Source organism: Archocentrus centrarchus, chromosome 7 (genome assembly GCF_007364275.1).
Source record: "Archocentrus centrarchus isolate MPI-CPG fArcCen1 chromosome 7, fArcCen1, whole genome shotgun sequence".
Taxonomy (NCBI): Eukaryota; Metazoa; Chordata; class Actinopteri; order Cichliformes; family Cichlidae; genus Archocentrus; species Archocentrus centrarchus.
The window spans coordinates 23,391,403-23,407,002 of NC_044352.1; positions in this window are offsets into that span (position 1 = coordinate 23,391,403).

A 15,600-nucleotide genomic window follows, 5' to 3' on the forward strand; every position below is an offset into this window, starting at 1 on the left:
CCAGTAAGTTGTTGTTTTTGGACTGTGGGAGGAAACCGGAGTACCTGGAGAAAATCCACGCAGACACGTGGAGAACATGCAAACTCCACACAGACAGAGAGGGAGGGGCCTAGGCCAAGGTGGAATTAGGGGTGTGGATATTGACAAAAAATAATATCTCGATATTTTCTGTAATATTCTCGATAACAATAATAAATGATATTTTGCATTATTTAAAAATGTGTTCATACAAGAAGTGCAAGCTGGTAAAACATAAGACTTAAATCAGTGTTTTTGAGACATTAACTTATTTTTTCTGGGCATCATGACAAATGTAAATAGAAAAACTTAGGCCAGTTTTTCAAAAGCAATTGCTTGACTGAATGAAAAAAAAAAAAATCGAAAAAGAGGCTGTCCAGAGGGATTCCACCTACATTATAGCAAAAATAAAACCATAGAAACTACACACCCTCATCTGATCAGAAACCCGCTTTTTTCGCAAGACCGCTTCAGCATATTATCCGAGGCTCCAAACAGGTGAGCTCCGAGAGCGTCGCTGAGTTATGACGCAGTGACTGTAACATTACCTACTTTAACTTAAAGGATATTAACATCAATCCTTTCATTATTTTCCTCTTTATCCCGCTAGTCGTGGTTTGTCTTGGACAGCGGTTTTCCTGAAACTTTTCATATTCCTCATACTCGCTGATGATGGAACAGCTTAGTTGCCGAGCTGTCCGCTTTCTTACAAAGTCTGCAAACTGCAAACCACCTTCTCGCCTAGGATTAAGGCGGTAGACTGCGAGGCTGGCGATGTCTGTTTTCTCTCCATCTCTTTTTATTACCTGATCACTGCTAGCGCCCGCAGATGAGGACGAGCATATGTCTGTGAAGACGAGGCTTCTGCTTTACTTTGAGAGCATGGGCAATCTCCAACAGGGACTTAGAATGCTGTGCAAATCTGTCAAGATCATATTTTTTCCTCCTAGATTTGAGTCATGTATTCATATAAGCTGCTTGTATCGGTGAAGCATGTTATCTTTCAAAACCAATCACATACATATAGAATATCGATGATGCGTTAGAGACTTTCCAGTTCCCACGGTCCCTGAATGCAACAGTTGGGACTATGTTGTTCAGCCACTGTGCTGAGCTGTCAGTCATGATTCCACACCCCCGTCATCTGAGGCTCCGCCCCCCACGCCAAAACAGGGCCAAAAGTTTGAACTCGAAAAAAAAATCTGAAATTTTTTAGTCTCATATCTTTTTTTTTTTTCTGTTGCCAAACTTTTTTTTCCCTGTTTAAATTTTTTTTTTTTTCGGGTTCAAAATAATTTTTCAGTTTCAAAATTTTTTTTTTTTTTTTAACAAACTTTATGGCCCCAATTTAGCCCCATATTTGCCCACCTCCTGAAACATTTCTGCAAGTTGGACGCAGACAAGCATTACCAGCTGGCTGACTGGAGGATTTGGTAAGATGACAGCTTGGTCATTCAGTGCATAGTTTTATACTTTTCATTTGGCTTCAAGTGGTGTATAGTTGTTTTGGGAAAATAAAAATTATCCCCCAATTTGTCCACGTAGCCCCTTACCTGATGAGATGGTGCAGTATGCCCGGACAGACACCCACTACCTTCTTTATATCTATGACTGTGTGAGGGCACAGCTGCTGGACTTTAACCATGGACAGCCAGGCTTGCTGCAGATTGTGTGGAACAAAAGCAAATGCATTTCCCTCAAGGTGTGTGCTTCATACACCGTGAAGATTAAAGTGACACTTATAAATCAGCCTTAATAATCCTATTCAATTCAGATAGTTCCATTGGAGTCTTTAATGCTTCTATATTTTTTACATTTCCACACAATAAACCCCCCAAAACAGAAATATGTGAAGCCAATCTACACCGATCAGCTATATTTGAAGGCACAGAGGAATCCAAAAAAAGGCTTTTAACACCCAGCAGCTCACTGCCTTCAGACAGCTGTTTGCCTGGAGGGACAAGCTGGCCAGGCAAGAAGATGAAAGCGTCGGGTAGGCTACCTGGAAATGGATGAACTTCTTTTTCTGGAAATTTGCTGCAGCTTTTTTTCCTCTCTAACTTACCCTTTCTGTCCAGCTACATTTTGCAGCCCAAATGATTAACGGTTTCAAAGTCCTACCATGCTTTAATTCAGTGTTATCTATGTGTTTAGATTTGTCCTGCCCACACATATAATGAGTGAAATATCTGAGGAGCTGCCCAGGTAAGTTGACTAGATTTCCCTTTTTTTTGTGTGTTTTTGTTGTTTTCACTTTGGTGTAGATGCATTTAATGTTTTTATTCATAATCTCCAGCTCAGTATTTGTCTTTACCTACTCAGGGAGCCGCAGGGAATCACTGCCTGCTGTAACCCTGTGCCACCTCTTTCCTCATCATGATGACTGAGGTCAACATTAGGTTGCCATGGGGATGAACAGGAGTTGAAGAGACACTGTTGACTGTCACTGTGGGCTCAGACATGTCAGATGGCTCTGGTAAGATACTTTTTCACCATTGTATATGCTGGTACGAGCAGTTTTTCTTGGTAATGTGATTGTGTGTTTTGTGTTGTTCCCAACAGGTACAGCAACATATGGCTTCTTTGGATTTTGCATCTCCAACAGGCCTTCTCCAACATCCAACTCTGTCAGTTGTGCATTGTTGACATCTGGCTCAAACAGAAAGACTGAATCAGAAAAATCCATGTTGGGTGGGACTTGGCACTTAACCCCGATTTACTGTCCTGCTGGAATGACAGTGTCTTGTCTGTCAATCCGTAGACGACCACATCCAGGGTTTACCAGCATCATCCAGGGTTTACCAGCCTGGATGATGTTTACCAGGAGCTCTGCATTCTCTGTAGATATTGACAGGGCATTACAGAGCAAAGTGGCAAGTATGGGAATTAGCTTTTCAGGCTGTCCTTGCATCAGCTCCTCCAACACATTAAAACCTAGCAGTGGTCTCTCAAGTGGTAGACTACAATCAACAAAAGGCACAGTGGTTAGGGTTAGAAAAAACAAGGGTATTTTTAGAGCCATACTTTGCACTTTTGTCTCATAAACTGCATGTTACATGTTGCTCTTGTGGTCTGATGACAATTAGAGCTCCACTGTGTCACACAGGTCAAGGATTCCTTTTTACCCCCTTGATAGCGCTACTACAGTTGGGTTCAGCCAGTTAACAGTCTCCCTGTGCTAAATTCTTTCTGTGCAATTCAGTGAATTTCATGTGTTCTATTCATGAAGACTCGTTTACCCATGGCTCAGCTTTCACATGCTGGCACATCCTGTCATCAATTTTCTTTTTCTTAGCTCCTTCTTTTGTAAGTCTGTCATCTTGGATGAAGTTGATTGTATGTATAATGATTAATTTCTTTGTATGTCTAATGACAATAAAGTTCTTTTCCATTCTATTAATAGTTCTATTCAATTCTAGTAGTTCCATTGGAGTCTTTAATGCTTCTATAATTTTTTAAATTTCGACACTATAAACCCCCCAAAACAGAAATATGTGAAGCCAATCTACACCAATGAGCTATATTTGAAGGCACAGAGGAATCCAAAAAAGGCTTTTAACACCCAGCAGCTCACTGCCTTCAGACAGCTGTTTGCCTGGAGGGACAAGCTGGCCAGGCAAGAAGATGAAAGCGTCGGGTAGGCTACCTGGAAATGGATGAACTTTTTTTTCTGGAAATTTGCTGCAGCTTTTTTTCCTCTCTAACTTACCCTTTCTGTCCAGCTACACTTTGCCTAGACTAGATTTCCCTTTTTTTGTGTGTTTTTGTTGTTTTCACTTTGGTGTAGATGAATTTAATGTTTTTATTCATAACCTCCAGCTCAGTATTTGTCTTTACCTACTCAGGGAGCCGCAGGGCATCATTGCCTGCTGTAGCCTGTACCTCCCCTGTTGAGGCAGTACATCAATGAGCTCCATTTGTTAGTGCAGCAGGTGAGGGAAATGCCCCTCCTTAAGCTGAGGAAAGATGGGTGGCAGCAGGGGTGGCATGCATCATAGTCAGAAATGTTGGCAGCAACACTTAGAAGTAACAGTCATCATCTTGCCAACTTCAGCAAAATATTGGCTGTTTCAGCTGTCAATTTCAGCTGGCACTTCGGCCTGAAGTTCTCTTGTCTAATTACACACAGCTCGGTGGTTTTTGAAAGCTCGGTGGTTTTTGGAAGCTCCTGCTGCTCTGATATAAATGATATTAAATGATATTACAAAAGGCTTGTGCAGTGATTGGGTTGTTCCCTAACAGTGAGATGAAAAAGTACAGATACCTGAAAAATCTACTGAAGTACAGTAATGAAGTATTTGTACTCCATTACTTCCCACCTCTGCTGGCTCAGTGCTACATTAGGTACATCTTGCTGATACTAGCAAGGTTGGACACCCCCCCTTGAGAACCGCCTCAATTTTTTTGTGTCATAGATTCAACCAGGTGCTGGAAGCATTCCTCAGAGTTGTTGGTAGCATCGCAGAGCTGCAGATTTGTTGGTTCAGAATTTAGAGCAGGTTCCACTGTGAATCTGCTGTTCAAGAAACCAGTTTGAGATGATGTGAGCTTTGTGACATTTAGCATTATAATGCTGGAAGCAGCCATCAGTGAGTGGTACACTGTGGTCATAAAAGGGTGGACATGATCAATACTTGGGCGGGATGTGGCATTTAAATGATGTTCAGCTGGTATTAAAGTGCCCAAAGGGTGCCAAAGCAGGATTTTCAAAAAATGTTTCAAACTTAAAAGACTGACTCTAATTTTGACTTGAATAAGTTAGTGTGATGATGATAATTCTTTGCATTTTACTGAAAGCAGTGTTACTGACCCATTTCATTAGGAATCTGCAAAAGGTGGTGGACAGAAAAGGGGGAGGGTCACCAGTGAGGCTGAAGACACGACCAGACCAGCCAAAAAGTTCATGAAATAGGTAAATGTATTCAGTGTGCAGAGGGTTCTTTGGCCCTGCTAATTCAACTCCGTATATATTAACCACTCCGTCTTTTTTTCCCCTTACAGAGGATTCTGGCGTAACTGGCCCAAAAGACAGGAGTATTTTTGCTTTGTATTTGTATCTGATACAAACAGTAAATATGTGTAAGCACAGATCTCTTAATTAAAGACTTTTTTTTTTTTTTTAAGAGGTAAACCTTTTTGCCTTTTTTTAAAATCAAATTTGTGCAACAGTATTATGCAGTACTATCACCATCAAAGCTGATTTTAAATCTGAGACTAATATTTTTACAGTACTTTCTGAAAATCCAGTGGAGTATGTGGAAGTTGTTTCTTAATATGTTCTATGTTAAATTCATTTTTCATTGAGATTGGTGCTGGGCAACTATATGTTTACTTATAAAACTGGTAATTACTTGTACCTTAAAAAAATATCTGATATACAATCAGGAAATATAACCATAAATACAAAGTCGCCAGATCTATGAATATCTTAAATTGCATCACATATGACATCAAGCCAATAATCACTCCAATTGAAAAGAAATTATTTAACCAATTGAAGAAAATGTATTGCGTCATTGCAATGATCCAGGAGACACACCTATTGGAAAATGAGCATTTAAAACTGAAGAGAGAATTGGTGGGCCAGATATTTGTTTCTTCTTATGGAAGGAAAAGGGGAGTGGCTGATAAATAAAAATGTATACGTTATCCATAGGGAAATGTATATCGATAGGGAGGGTAGATATGTGATGGTGACTGGCAAAATTGATGGTGATAGAATTACTTTGATTAATCTTCATGCTCCTAACAAGGACTGTCCTAAATTCTTTAAATGAATAGCCTCAAAAATAGCAGATAACACAGAGGGAACCATTTTGGTTGGCAGGGACTTTAATTGTTTTCTTAGACCGTGCTTGGACCGACTCCCAATGGGACTGGGATTTCCATCGAGAAAATCCTCAACCCTTGGTGCTATGATGCAAGAACTGGGCTTAATAGATATTTGGCGCCATCTGCATCCAGAGAAAAGGATTTTACCTTTATATCATAAGTCCATGGTAGATATTCTAGATTGGATATATTCCTGATATCAAGAGGAGATACTCATAGAGTGGGTGAATGTAGTGTAACCCTGATTACTATAATCAGACCATGCCCCAGTCATATGGCAGGCCATTTTAACATAAAATCCGTTTGTCTGACTATCCGTAATTACATTTCAGATATCTAAAACTGCATTTTGACTAGACAAAACTACATTATGAATATCCAGAATGGTAAATTAGGATATCTTCAATTACATTTTGACGAGTCAAAATTCCTTTCAAGATACCTCAAATGACGTCACCGGATTCGTCATTTGCCGGGTCACACAGCCGTAATTATAATTTAAGATATCTCAAACATAATTATGACTAGTCAAAATTATGTTTTAGATATCTGAATTAAGCGTTTGTATGTAAGCCCCCTTGTGCTGCACTGAGCTGTCCAAACAATTGCCTGTGTAGAATTTCAGGTGGCTGCAATGGCACAAAATTGTAATAAAATGCAACAATATAGCTCTTCAGTATGGGATATGCGGAGAATGCGAATACTTAAAGACTGCTTAAGAAATCTGCACAGAATCTCTGATTTCAATGGCAGGCCGTTTCAACAACACAAGATCATGATCTTTTTTCAAGCACATACTCAGACTATATCTGTTTCAAGCACATTACATAAGATAATTGTTCATTATTGCACCTTCATCAATTAGTATTTATTTGCTAAATAATTGATCCTGTCATTACAGGTCCAGACCCCCCTTTTTTTTCTTTTTGTCTTTTCCTAGAAATTACTCATCTAGTAAAGAAAAAAAATAGAATTTGTCCATCTGTTTCCCCAAAACATTTTCCCATCATTAAAGATGCAGGATTTATTTCTGAGTTCTCTGCTAATTTTTGACAATGCTCTGGAGAACTGTACTGCTATGGTTAAATATTATTTAGACTGAGTAACCCACATATGTGTCATACAGTGACTCAAACTCTGCTGCTATACCTTAAATTTGTTAAGAGCCCCACCAGGAACTCTTCAGGCATAAAAGAACCCTTTTGAGCTGATTGTTTTATTGACATTACAACCTGGACTAACTCAGGCACCATTCCATTCTCCTGGAAAACTAAGGACACAGTCTGCGTCTCCCAAACATAGGGCCTTCCAGCCTCCTGTTTTCTTACACCAGGTCTGTTATATCCAGCCTATCAGACTGGCACATTCCCACACCAATAGGACAGACCTTCAGACATGTTCTTTCTGGTAAATCACTTTCTCCTTATAACGGCATACCAGGGAGTGGTTTGTGGTATCCATGAAAACCAGTCCAGTTATATAAAGTCCTGATTTTCCCTACTGTCTATAGTTTAAAAGTTGAGTCTTGAACTGCAGGCCTTTGAGGTCAATATTTAAATTTGAATAGAGACTGTAGTCTGATCAGATCTAACTATTCAACATGATTTTGGCCAGATCTGTGCCTTGCCACATTCTGTCTCTGAGCTCCTTGGGCAGTTCCTTCATCCTCATGATTCTCATTTGCTCTGACATGCACTGTGAGCTGTGAGGGCTTATACAGACAGGTGTGTGCCTTTCCTTATCAAGTCCAATCAGTTTAATTAAACACAGCTGGACTCCAATGAAGGAGTAGAACCATCTCAAGGAGGATCAGAAGAAATGGACGGCATGTGTGTTAAATATGAGTGTCACAGCAAGGGTCTAAATACTTATGGCCATGTGATAGGTTCAGTTTTTCTTTTTTAATAAATTTGCAAAAATGTCTTCATTTCTGTTTTTTTCTGTCAAGATGGGGTGCTGAGTGTACATTAATGAGAAATAAAATGAACTTTTTTGATTTTAGCAAATGTCTGCAATGAAACAAAGAGTGAAAAATTTAAAGGGGTCTGAATACTTTCCTTAAGCACTGTACATTGAACGTAGTCCACTCAACTAATGCTTTATTACATAAAAAATTTAAGGCAATGAGTTATCTTGATTTTTTAAAGTAGATTCAACTTATCCAGGTTTACCGTGTGCTACATTATTCACACTGGACTATTTGTACTGTAATATGCATCCGACACCCACAACATACTCTGTTTGTATATAAATTAAATGTTAGTGTAAATATTTTTCACATTCTAGTTTATATATTTTATTACATTTTGTATTGTATTTTATTTATTTTGTCTTTCATTTTTTTCTCAGTGTACATTCCGATTATATTCTTTAACCCCTTAACTGGCCGCTCCAAAATCTCACTTGGAGACTCCAAGTACCACATGTGAGCAGCCTTTCATATACAAACTTCAAATGGCTGTAACTCCTCAATGCTTCAACATACAGTCATCAATGAGGGCTCTAATCAAAAGATACTACCCTGAAGAATCCTCCTGCTATACACAAATTTACTGATAGTACAAATTAACTATAATTAGACATTAATCAGAGGTTGCCTAATTTGTAAAAGAAGGAAAATGTTAGGCCTTTTATTCACAAAAAACCCAGTCTATTTTCAGTGATTCCTTCACACGCCCGAAATAATAAGTTGTATATTGATCAAAAGTTACAGTAATGTAAAACACTACATATTTACATAAAATAAAAAAACACAATCCTCCCAATAGTCCTTCTCTGATACACAACTTACAACCCCCTCCCAAACAAACACCCCCACAAACAAAACAACTTACACAAAGCCCAGCACAAAGCATAAAGCTTTTTGTAAAACTTTAGACACTTACTGGTCAAAAAAGCTCTGAGCCATTGTCCTCCTCATCCTGCCGTGATAAACATAATAAAGACCCCCGTGAAAGCCCTATCGAGACCTATAACAACCTTCCCTGCCCCCAACACTGCTCTTGTAAATTTCCATATGCAAAGTACACACACATGTAAGTGGCGTAACAACAGCATACGGTGATATTTCTGTGTAATGGTGCATGTAAAGGTCAGCATTACATACATATTTACATCTAAACGGCAATATAATACGAAGACAAGCTGAGAATAAAAAGTTACATGTACCATGAATCGCTGTCAGAGTACAGCTGTTTGTTCGTGGGATTTTTGCAGCAATAAACCAGTTGAATCAGCGACGAAATCCTCTAATAAATAATAATCCACTCTCGTGAGTCATTTAGTCACTTCCTTGAATAAATATAGTCTGTTTTTGATGCATTCTGACAATCCATTGGTGAGAAAAAGTATTGTAAATACTGTTTATGCACGACGGCGCACTGACTACCCAGAAAGTTTATGCATTCATGTGAAAACACACCCCATAGCACCATATACCCACGTGTCAGGAATTTTATTGGCTATACAGCTGTGGTTTTGGATTTTGGGTCAGAGTCGACCAATCAGAACGATTGGAAAACATTTGGGGCCTGTCCAGAGAAGTCACATGACGCTGTCTGGTCATTATTGGCTCCGGAAAATCCATTTCATAACATGATTAGCCAAATGAGGTGTCAATCTATTTCTGAGGTTCTAGTCTGTCATATCCACGGGTTTCTGGAAGAGCACACGTAGGCTGCCATGACAGACTGCTACTTCCGCTGTTCGGTTTTATACTTCCGGTTACCCAAAGTTAGAGCCAGAGTTAACAAGTCTCCAAGCGCTGAGCTGCAAGTGACTGCGTGTCAGGCACTTCCGGGTGGAATGGTGAGTGGAGCGGCTGCGCTTTACTGAAGCTGCGAACACCGTCCCGAATTGATACTGATGTAACAGTTATATCTCCTCTATATAAGATCTTCAGTGTAGTATACTCACCCGGCTTCTAGATGAAAAGCACCAAGAACCCCTCTGGGGTAAAAGCCCTCCAGTTCGGACATTCGGGAAATGCAGTGGAGCACGACTATGCTGTACCGATGGAGGTTGCTAGCTCCTCTGCCAAGCGGAGCAGAGACAACCGGACGCCAATGAACACACCAGAAAAGAACCAACAGGAGAAAAAGGTTAAAGACACACATAAAGAAAGTGAGTGTAACACTTTGAAGGAAGACATTTTGTCGGCTATTAATCAACTTGGGCAGCGTCTTGATAGCCGTATGGATGACCTTTGCTCACTAATGCAACAACAGAGTGCCATGTTAGCCTCTGTTGCAAAAATAGCACAGCTTAACTCAGAAGACATAGAAGATTGCAAAACTAAACCAAGTCTTTGGAGCAGCAGGTCGGCTCCCTCATCAAAGATAAAGAAAATCTGAAAGAACGGCTGGCGGAGCAGGAAAGGTACAAAAGAAGATGGAGCCTTCGGATTAAAGGGATAAAAGAAGATGAAAATGAGAGCATCAGAGCCAACATTGTTAAACTGCTGTGCAAAGTGGCCCCAGACCTGGTGGAGAAGATGGAGAATACTGTGGACATTGTTCACAGAGTAGGAAGAAAGATAGAGAACAGGCACCGACAAATTATAGTTCTCTTCTCCAAAAGATCAATCCGTGACATCATCTGGAAAAGAACAAAGTCATCAGAGGTGTGCAAAAAAGCAGGTGTCCGGTTTGCTGAAGATCTAACAAGAGATGACTTTTTGGCAAGACAAGCAGTGTGGCCCAAGATTGAGCAAGCGAGGAAAGAGGGAAAAGCTGCAGGCTTCCGAGGCCCATATGGATACATCAACGGCAAACGAATTGAAGAGACTCCATAGAAGTGGGTTGAGTATTTAAAAAAAAAAAAAAAAAAAAAAAAGATTAGATGGAGAAAATGTTCATAAGGGGACGTTCACAACTATCACTTCTACCTCCTTAACTGTCATCTCTTGTTCTTCGTTAATGCTAGGGGTTTTAAAAGACTCAGTCAAAAGAAAAGCAGTTTTTTTATTTTGTAAAGGGCTAAAGTCAAATGTTTTCTTTTTTTCAAGAGACTCATTTTGATAAGTCTGATGCCAAATTTTGGGCCCAGCAATGGGGGTGAGAAGATAATTTTTAGTCATGGATCCACTCGCTCTGCAGGAGTTGCTATTTGTTTTCATAAATTTTCTGGTGAACTTGTTTCAGAAAGAATGGACAATGAAGGTCACTGGGTAGCCTGCGTTTTGAAAATAGAAAAAGCCACTTTTATTTTGCTTAATGCTTATGGTTACAACAACAAACTTAAAAATAAAATTTTGCTTTACCAAATTACAAATGTCATAAAAGAGCTGAAAACAACCTATTTTACTGATCTTGTAATAGTGGGAGGTGATTTTAATGTGGCCCCGGATGATGGCCCTCCAAATATTCACAGTATCACCCAAACCCTATTATTGAGCATTTTATGAATGAGAATGGTTTGTTAGACGTATGGAGAGTCAGTAATCCGAATATAAGACACTTTACATGGTTAAAACCTAATGGAAATGCTAAATCAAGAATTGATTACTGGTTACTTTCAGCTTCCATAATGCAACTAAAAGTCGCCTCTAACATTTCTATAAACCCCCTCAGTGATCACTGTATAATAAGTTTGAGCATTTTTAACCAGGCTCTCTTCAGAAGAAAAAAGGATTATTGGAAGTTCAATTCATCCCTCTTAAAGAATGAAGTATATTGTTGTAAAATTAGAGAATTGATCTTAGAGATGAATAATAACTCTAATTTATCCCAAATACAAAAATGGGAATTCTTAAAATTCTCTATAAGAAATTTCTCTATTTATTTTAGCAAAAGACTAGAATTGGAAAAGAGAGAGAAGGAAAATAACTTGGTTAAAACATTGCTCAATTATTATTCTAAATTGAATTGGTCGGAAGAAGATAAAATAGAGATTTCAAGTATACAGACTGAATTAGACCAGCTTTACCTTAATAAAGCCCGAGGTGCTTTTGTCAGATCACGGGCAAAGTGGATTGAAGATGGAGAAAAGAATTCATCCTTTTTTATTAGGCTCGAAAAACAAAGACAAGAAAAAAATGCAATTTCTTCCTTAGTAATTAATGGGGAGGAATGCACAAGCTCAAAAGTAACATCCAGAGAAATGTATGACTTCTACAGTAATATCTATTCTACTTATTATAATGAACAGTATTCAAAACGGTTTTTTCAAACGTTAGGGGATAGGATTCCAAAAATTGATGATAACTTTAAAAATCTTTGTGAAGAAAGTTTAAAATTAGCAGAATTAGACGCAGCTATTAAAAAAATCGCACAGGCCCAAGATTTAATATAGGGAGAGGAATAAGACAAGGGTGCAGTTTGTCTCCACTATTGTTTATTATGGTTGCTGAGCTGCTGTCCATCAGTCTGAGAAACTCGGAAATTGAAGGCATTACTTTTGATGAAAGAAAAATAGTTATTAGTCAATTAGCTGATGACACAACACTATTTTTGAAAAATAAAGAACAAATACCGGTTGCTCTTCAAGTGGTGGAATCATTCTCCCGGGCCTCAGGCCTAACTCTTAACCTTAAAAAATCTGAACTCCTAAGTATTCATGATAATTTTGAAGATGTGTTATACAATATTCCAGTGAAAAAAGGAGATTCGGTACTTAGGTATATTGGTGTCCAAAGATTCTAAATCTAGTTACAGAAAAAACATCCAGAAGCCAATTGAAAAATCCAGACGAATCCTAAATAATTGGCTGCAAAGAGACTTAACACTATTTGGAAGATCGTTATTGACAAAAATTGAACTTATTTCCAGACTAATATACCCCACGTACTCTTTACCCCTTTCCACAAAAACCATAAAAGAAATAAACTCCCTCATTTTTAACTTCATTTGGAGAAATAAACATCATTATATTAGAAAAGCTAACATGATCAAAGGTTTTGAGGAAGGAGGAATAAAAGCAATTGACTTTGAATCTATAAATGGTGTACTTAAGTTAAGATGGCTGCAGTCCTTTTTAAAATGCAGCGAGGATATTTGGTTCTCTTTACCCAACTTTGTCTTTAAAAAATTAGGTGGCATAGATTTTCTTTTGAAATGTGACTTTGAGGTTTCTAAATTACCAGTGAAACTTTCTGCCTTCCATCAAGTCTGTGTAGATTCTCAGTCATCCAGGTCATAGTAGTCTCTGGAGCTTAAAAAAAGGCGACTGGACTTCTTTTTGTTTCTTGAAGACGTTTCACCTCTCATCCGAAAGGCTTCTTCAGTTCTCAACCAAAAGGTGGAGAGACCCAGGTATTTAAACCCCTGTGGGCGTAGTCCCCTGGAGGTGGTTATGACCCTCTATTTATCATGTGCGTGAACACATGTGCCCAGGTGTGAAGGGGGCGTGGGTCATATTTAATCAGTGGTTTCAGTTGAAACCAATTTAGGACTCCGCTCCATTGTTTCCTGTGGCCTATTGAGGTCACTGGAACAAAGGTGTGAATGGGGGTTGAGACATCTGGGAAGGGAGCTCAGGACAGCACTGTAAGCGGGGGAAAGTTGGTGACGTAATCCACCTCCTCTGTTCAATGATGGTTGTTCACAGTGGACATAGATGGCTTCTTTCACTCCTCTTTCAAACCATCTGTTTTCCCTGTCCAAAATGTGAACATTGGCATCCTCAAAAGAGTGCCCTTTTTCCTTCAGATGCAGATGTACTGCTGAATCTTGTCCTGTCGAGGTGGCTCTTCTATGTTGTGCCATTCGTTTGTGAAGAGGCTGTTTGGTTTCACCAATGTAGAGGTCCGAGCACTCTTCACTGCACTGAACAGCATACACTACATCGCTGATCTTGTGTTTGGCGGATTTGTCCTTGGGATGAACCAGTTTTTGTCTTAGGGTGTGACTTGGTTTGAAGTATACTGGGATGTCATGCTTGGAGAAAATTCTTCTGAGTTTCTCTGACAAGCCTGACACATATGGGATGACAATGTTGTTCCTCTTGTCCTTCCTATTCTCTGTAGTTTGTGTTTGGCCTTCATTCCTGTGCATCTTAGCTGCAATGATTAACTTTCCCCCGCTTACAGTGCTGTCCTGAGCTCCCTTCCCAGACGTCTCAACCCCCATTCACACCTTTGTTCCAGTGACCTCAATAGGCCACAGGAAACAATGGAGCGGAGTCCTAAATTGGTTTCAACTGAAACCACTGATTAAATATGACCCACGCCCCCTTCACACCTGGGCACATGTGTTCACGCACATGATCAATAGAGGGTCATAACCACCTCCAGGGGACTATGCCCACAGGGGTTTAAATACCTGGGTCTCTCCACCTTTTGGTTGAGAACTGAAGAAGCCTTTCGGATGAGAGGTGAAACGTCTTCAAGAAACAAAAAGAAGTCCAGTCGCCTTTTTCAAGCTCCAGAGACTGCCTTCCATCAACAAGTTCTGTTTTATTGGAAAATGATTTACAAACATAACTTTAGTCCACACAATGTTCCACTGTGGAACAATAGGGTGATTCTAAGGAGAAGAAAATCAATATTCATGGAAGGATGGATGGAAAAACAAATTTGGTCAATTGTTCATCTGTTAAATAATAAGGGGGATCTATTAAAGTATGACGAATTTAGTGACAAATATAAAATAGTCTGTAGCCCTGATGACTATAGAAGCGTAGTTGACAATATTCCAGCTGCAATGATTAATCTAATTAGAAACAACTTAGATCAGACCCCAACCCCCAGATTAAATAAAGTTTTCATCAATGGCATAAACTTTGTAGAGAAAAAATGTAATAACCTATTTTTGAGAAAACTTTTAATTGATGAGATCTATCCTGGATCTTCTAAAAGAACACATCATTTAAAAAACTTTAACAAACAAGAAATTCGATCCATCAGAACTAAATTCCTGAATTTTCCAATCCTTCCTAAAGTCAAAGAAATCCATTTTAAAATTTTAAATTAAATTTATGCTTCACAGGAATTTATTAAAAGAATATTCAAATTTGAAATGGAGAATTGTTATTTTTGTAAATCATTGTTGGAATCAACAGAACATCTGTTTTTTGAGTGTGAGGTTGTATGCAACTTTTGGAAGGAAATACATAACTGGTTGCTGTCTAAATCTCTTCATATAGATACTTTTACCTGGAAGGGGGTCAAATATGGTATATCAATAAAAAACAAAAAAGCTGAATACTTGATAAATAATGTCATATTGTTTGCCAAGTATTTCATCCATAAATGTCGGTGCACAAAATCGATTCCAAACGAAAAAGCGTTAAAAAATGACTTTTCATTATTTTCGAAATCCTTAAAAAAAATTAATACAGCCCCTGCAACTAAACTTTTCTTACTTACAGAAGAATTTGATTTGTTATAAACCCCAGGTTCTTTTTTTGTCCAGGTCTGTTTCTGTTCATAATTATACTGTGATCTCATTTTGCTTATAGATTCTAATAAATCCATGTGAATATTTGTATAATATAGTTATCCTGTTACTAAAATCTGACTTTTGTAAGGAGGTATTGTTTAAGAGTTATTATCTAAAAGATCTTTTAATGTGAAATGGTCATTGTTTTGTTCTTTTGTTTTGTTTTTCTTGTTTTTCTATTTGTTCTCTTTTTTCTCTTTCTTATATTAGTGTGAAGTTGTAGCAATCTATTTTTTTGTATTGATAAATAAAAAAAAAAAAAAAAAAAAAGTGACTGCGTGTCACTATAAACAGTAGAGGGCAGCAGAATACCTGCCGTAGGAATGAGTTACCTTAGCTGTCGTAAACTTGTGATTCTGGCAGAGACTACCCA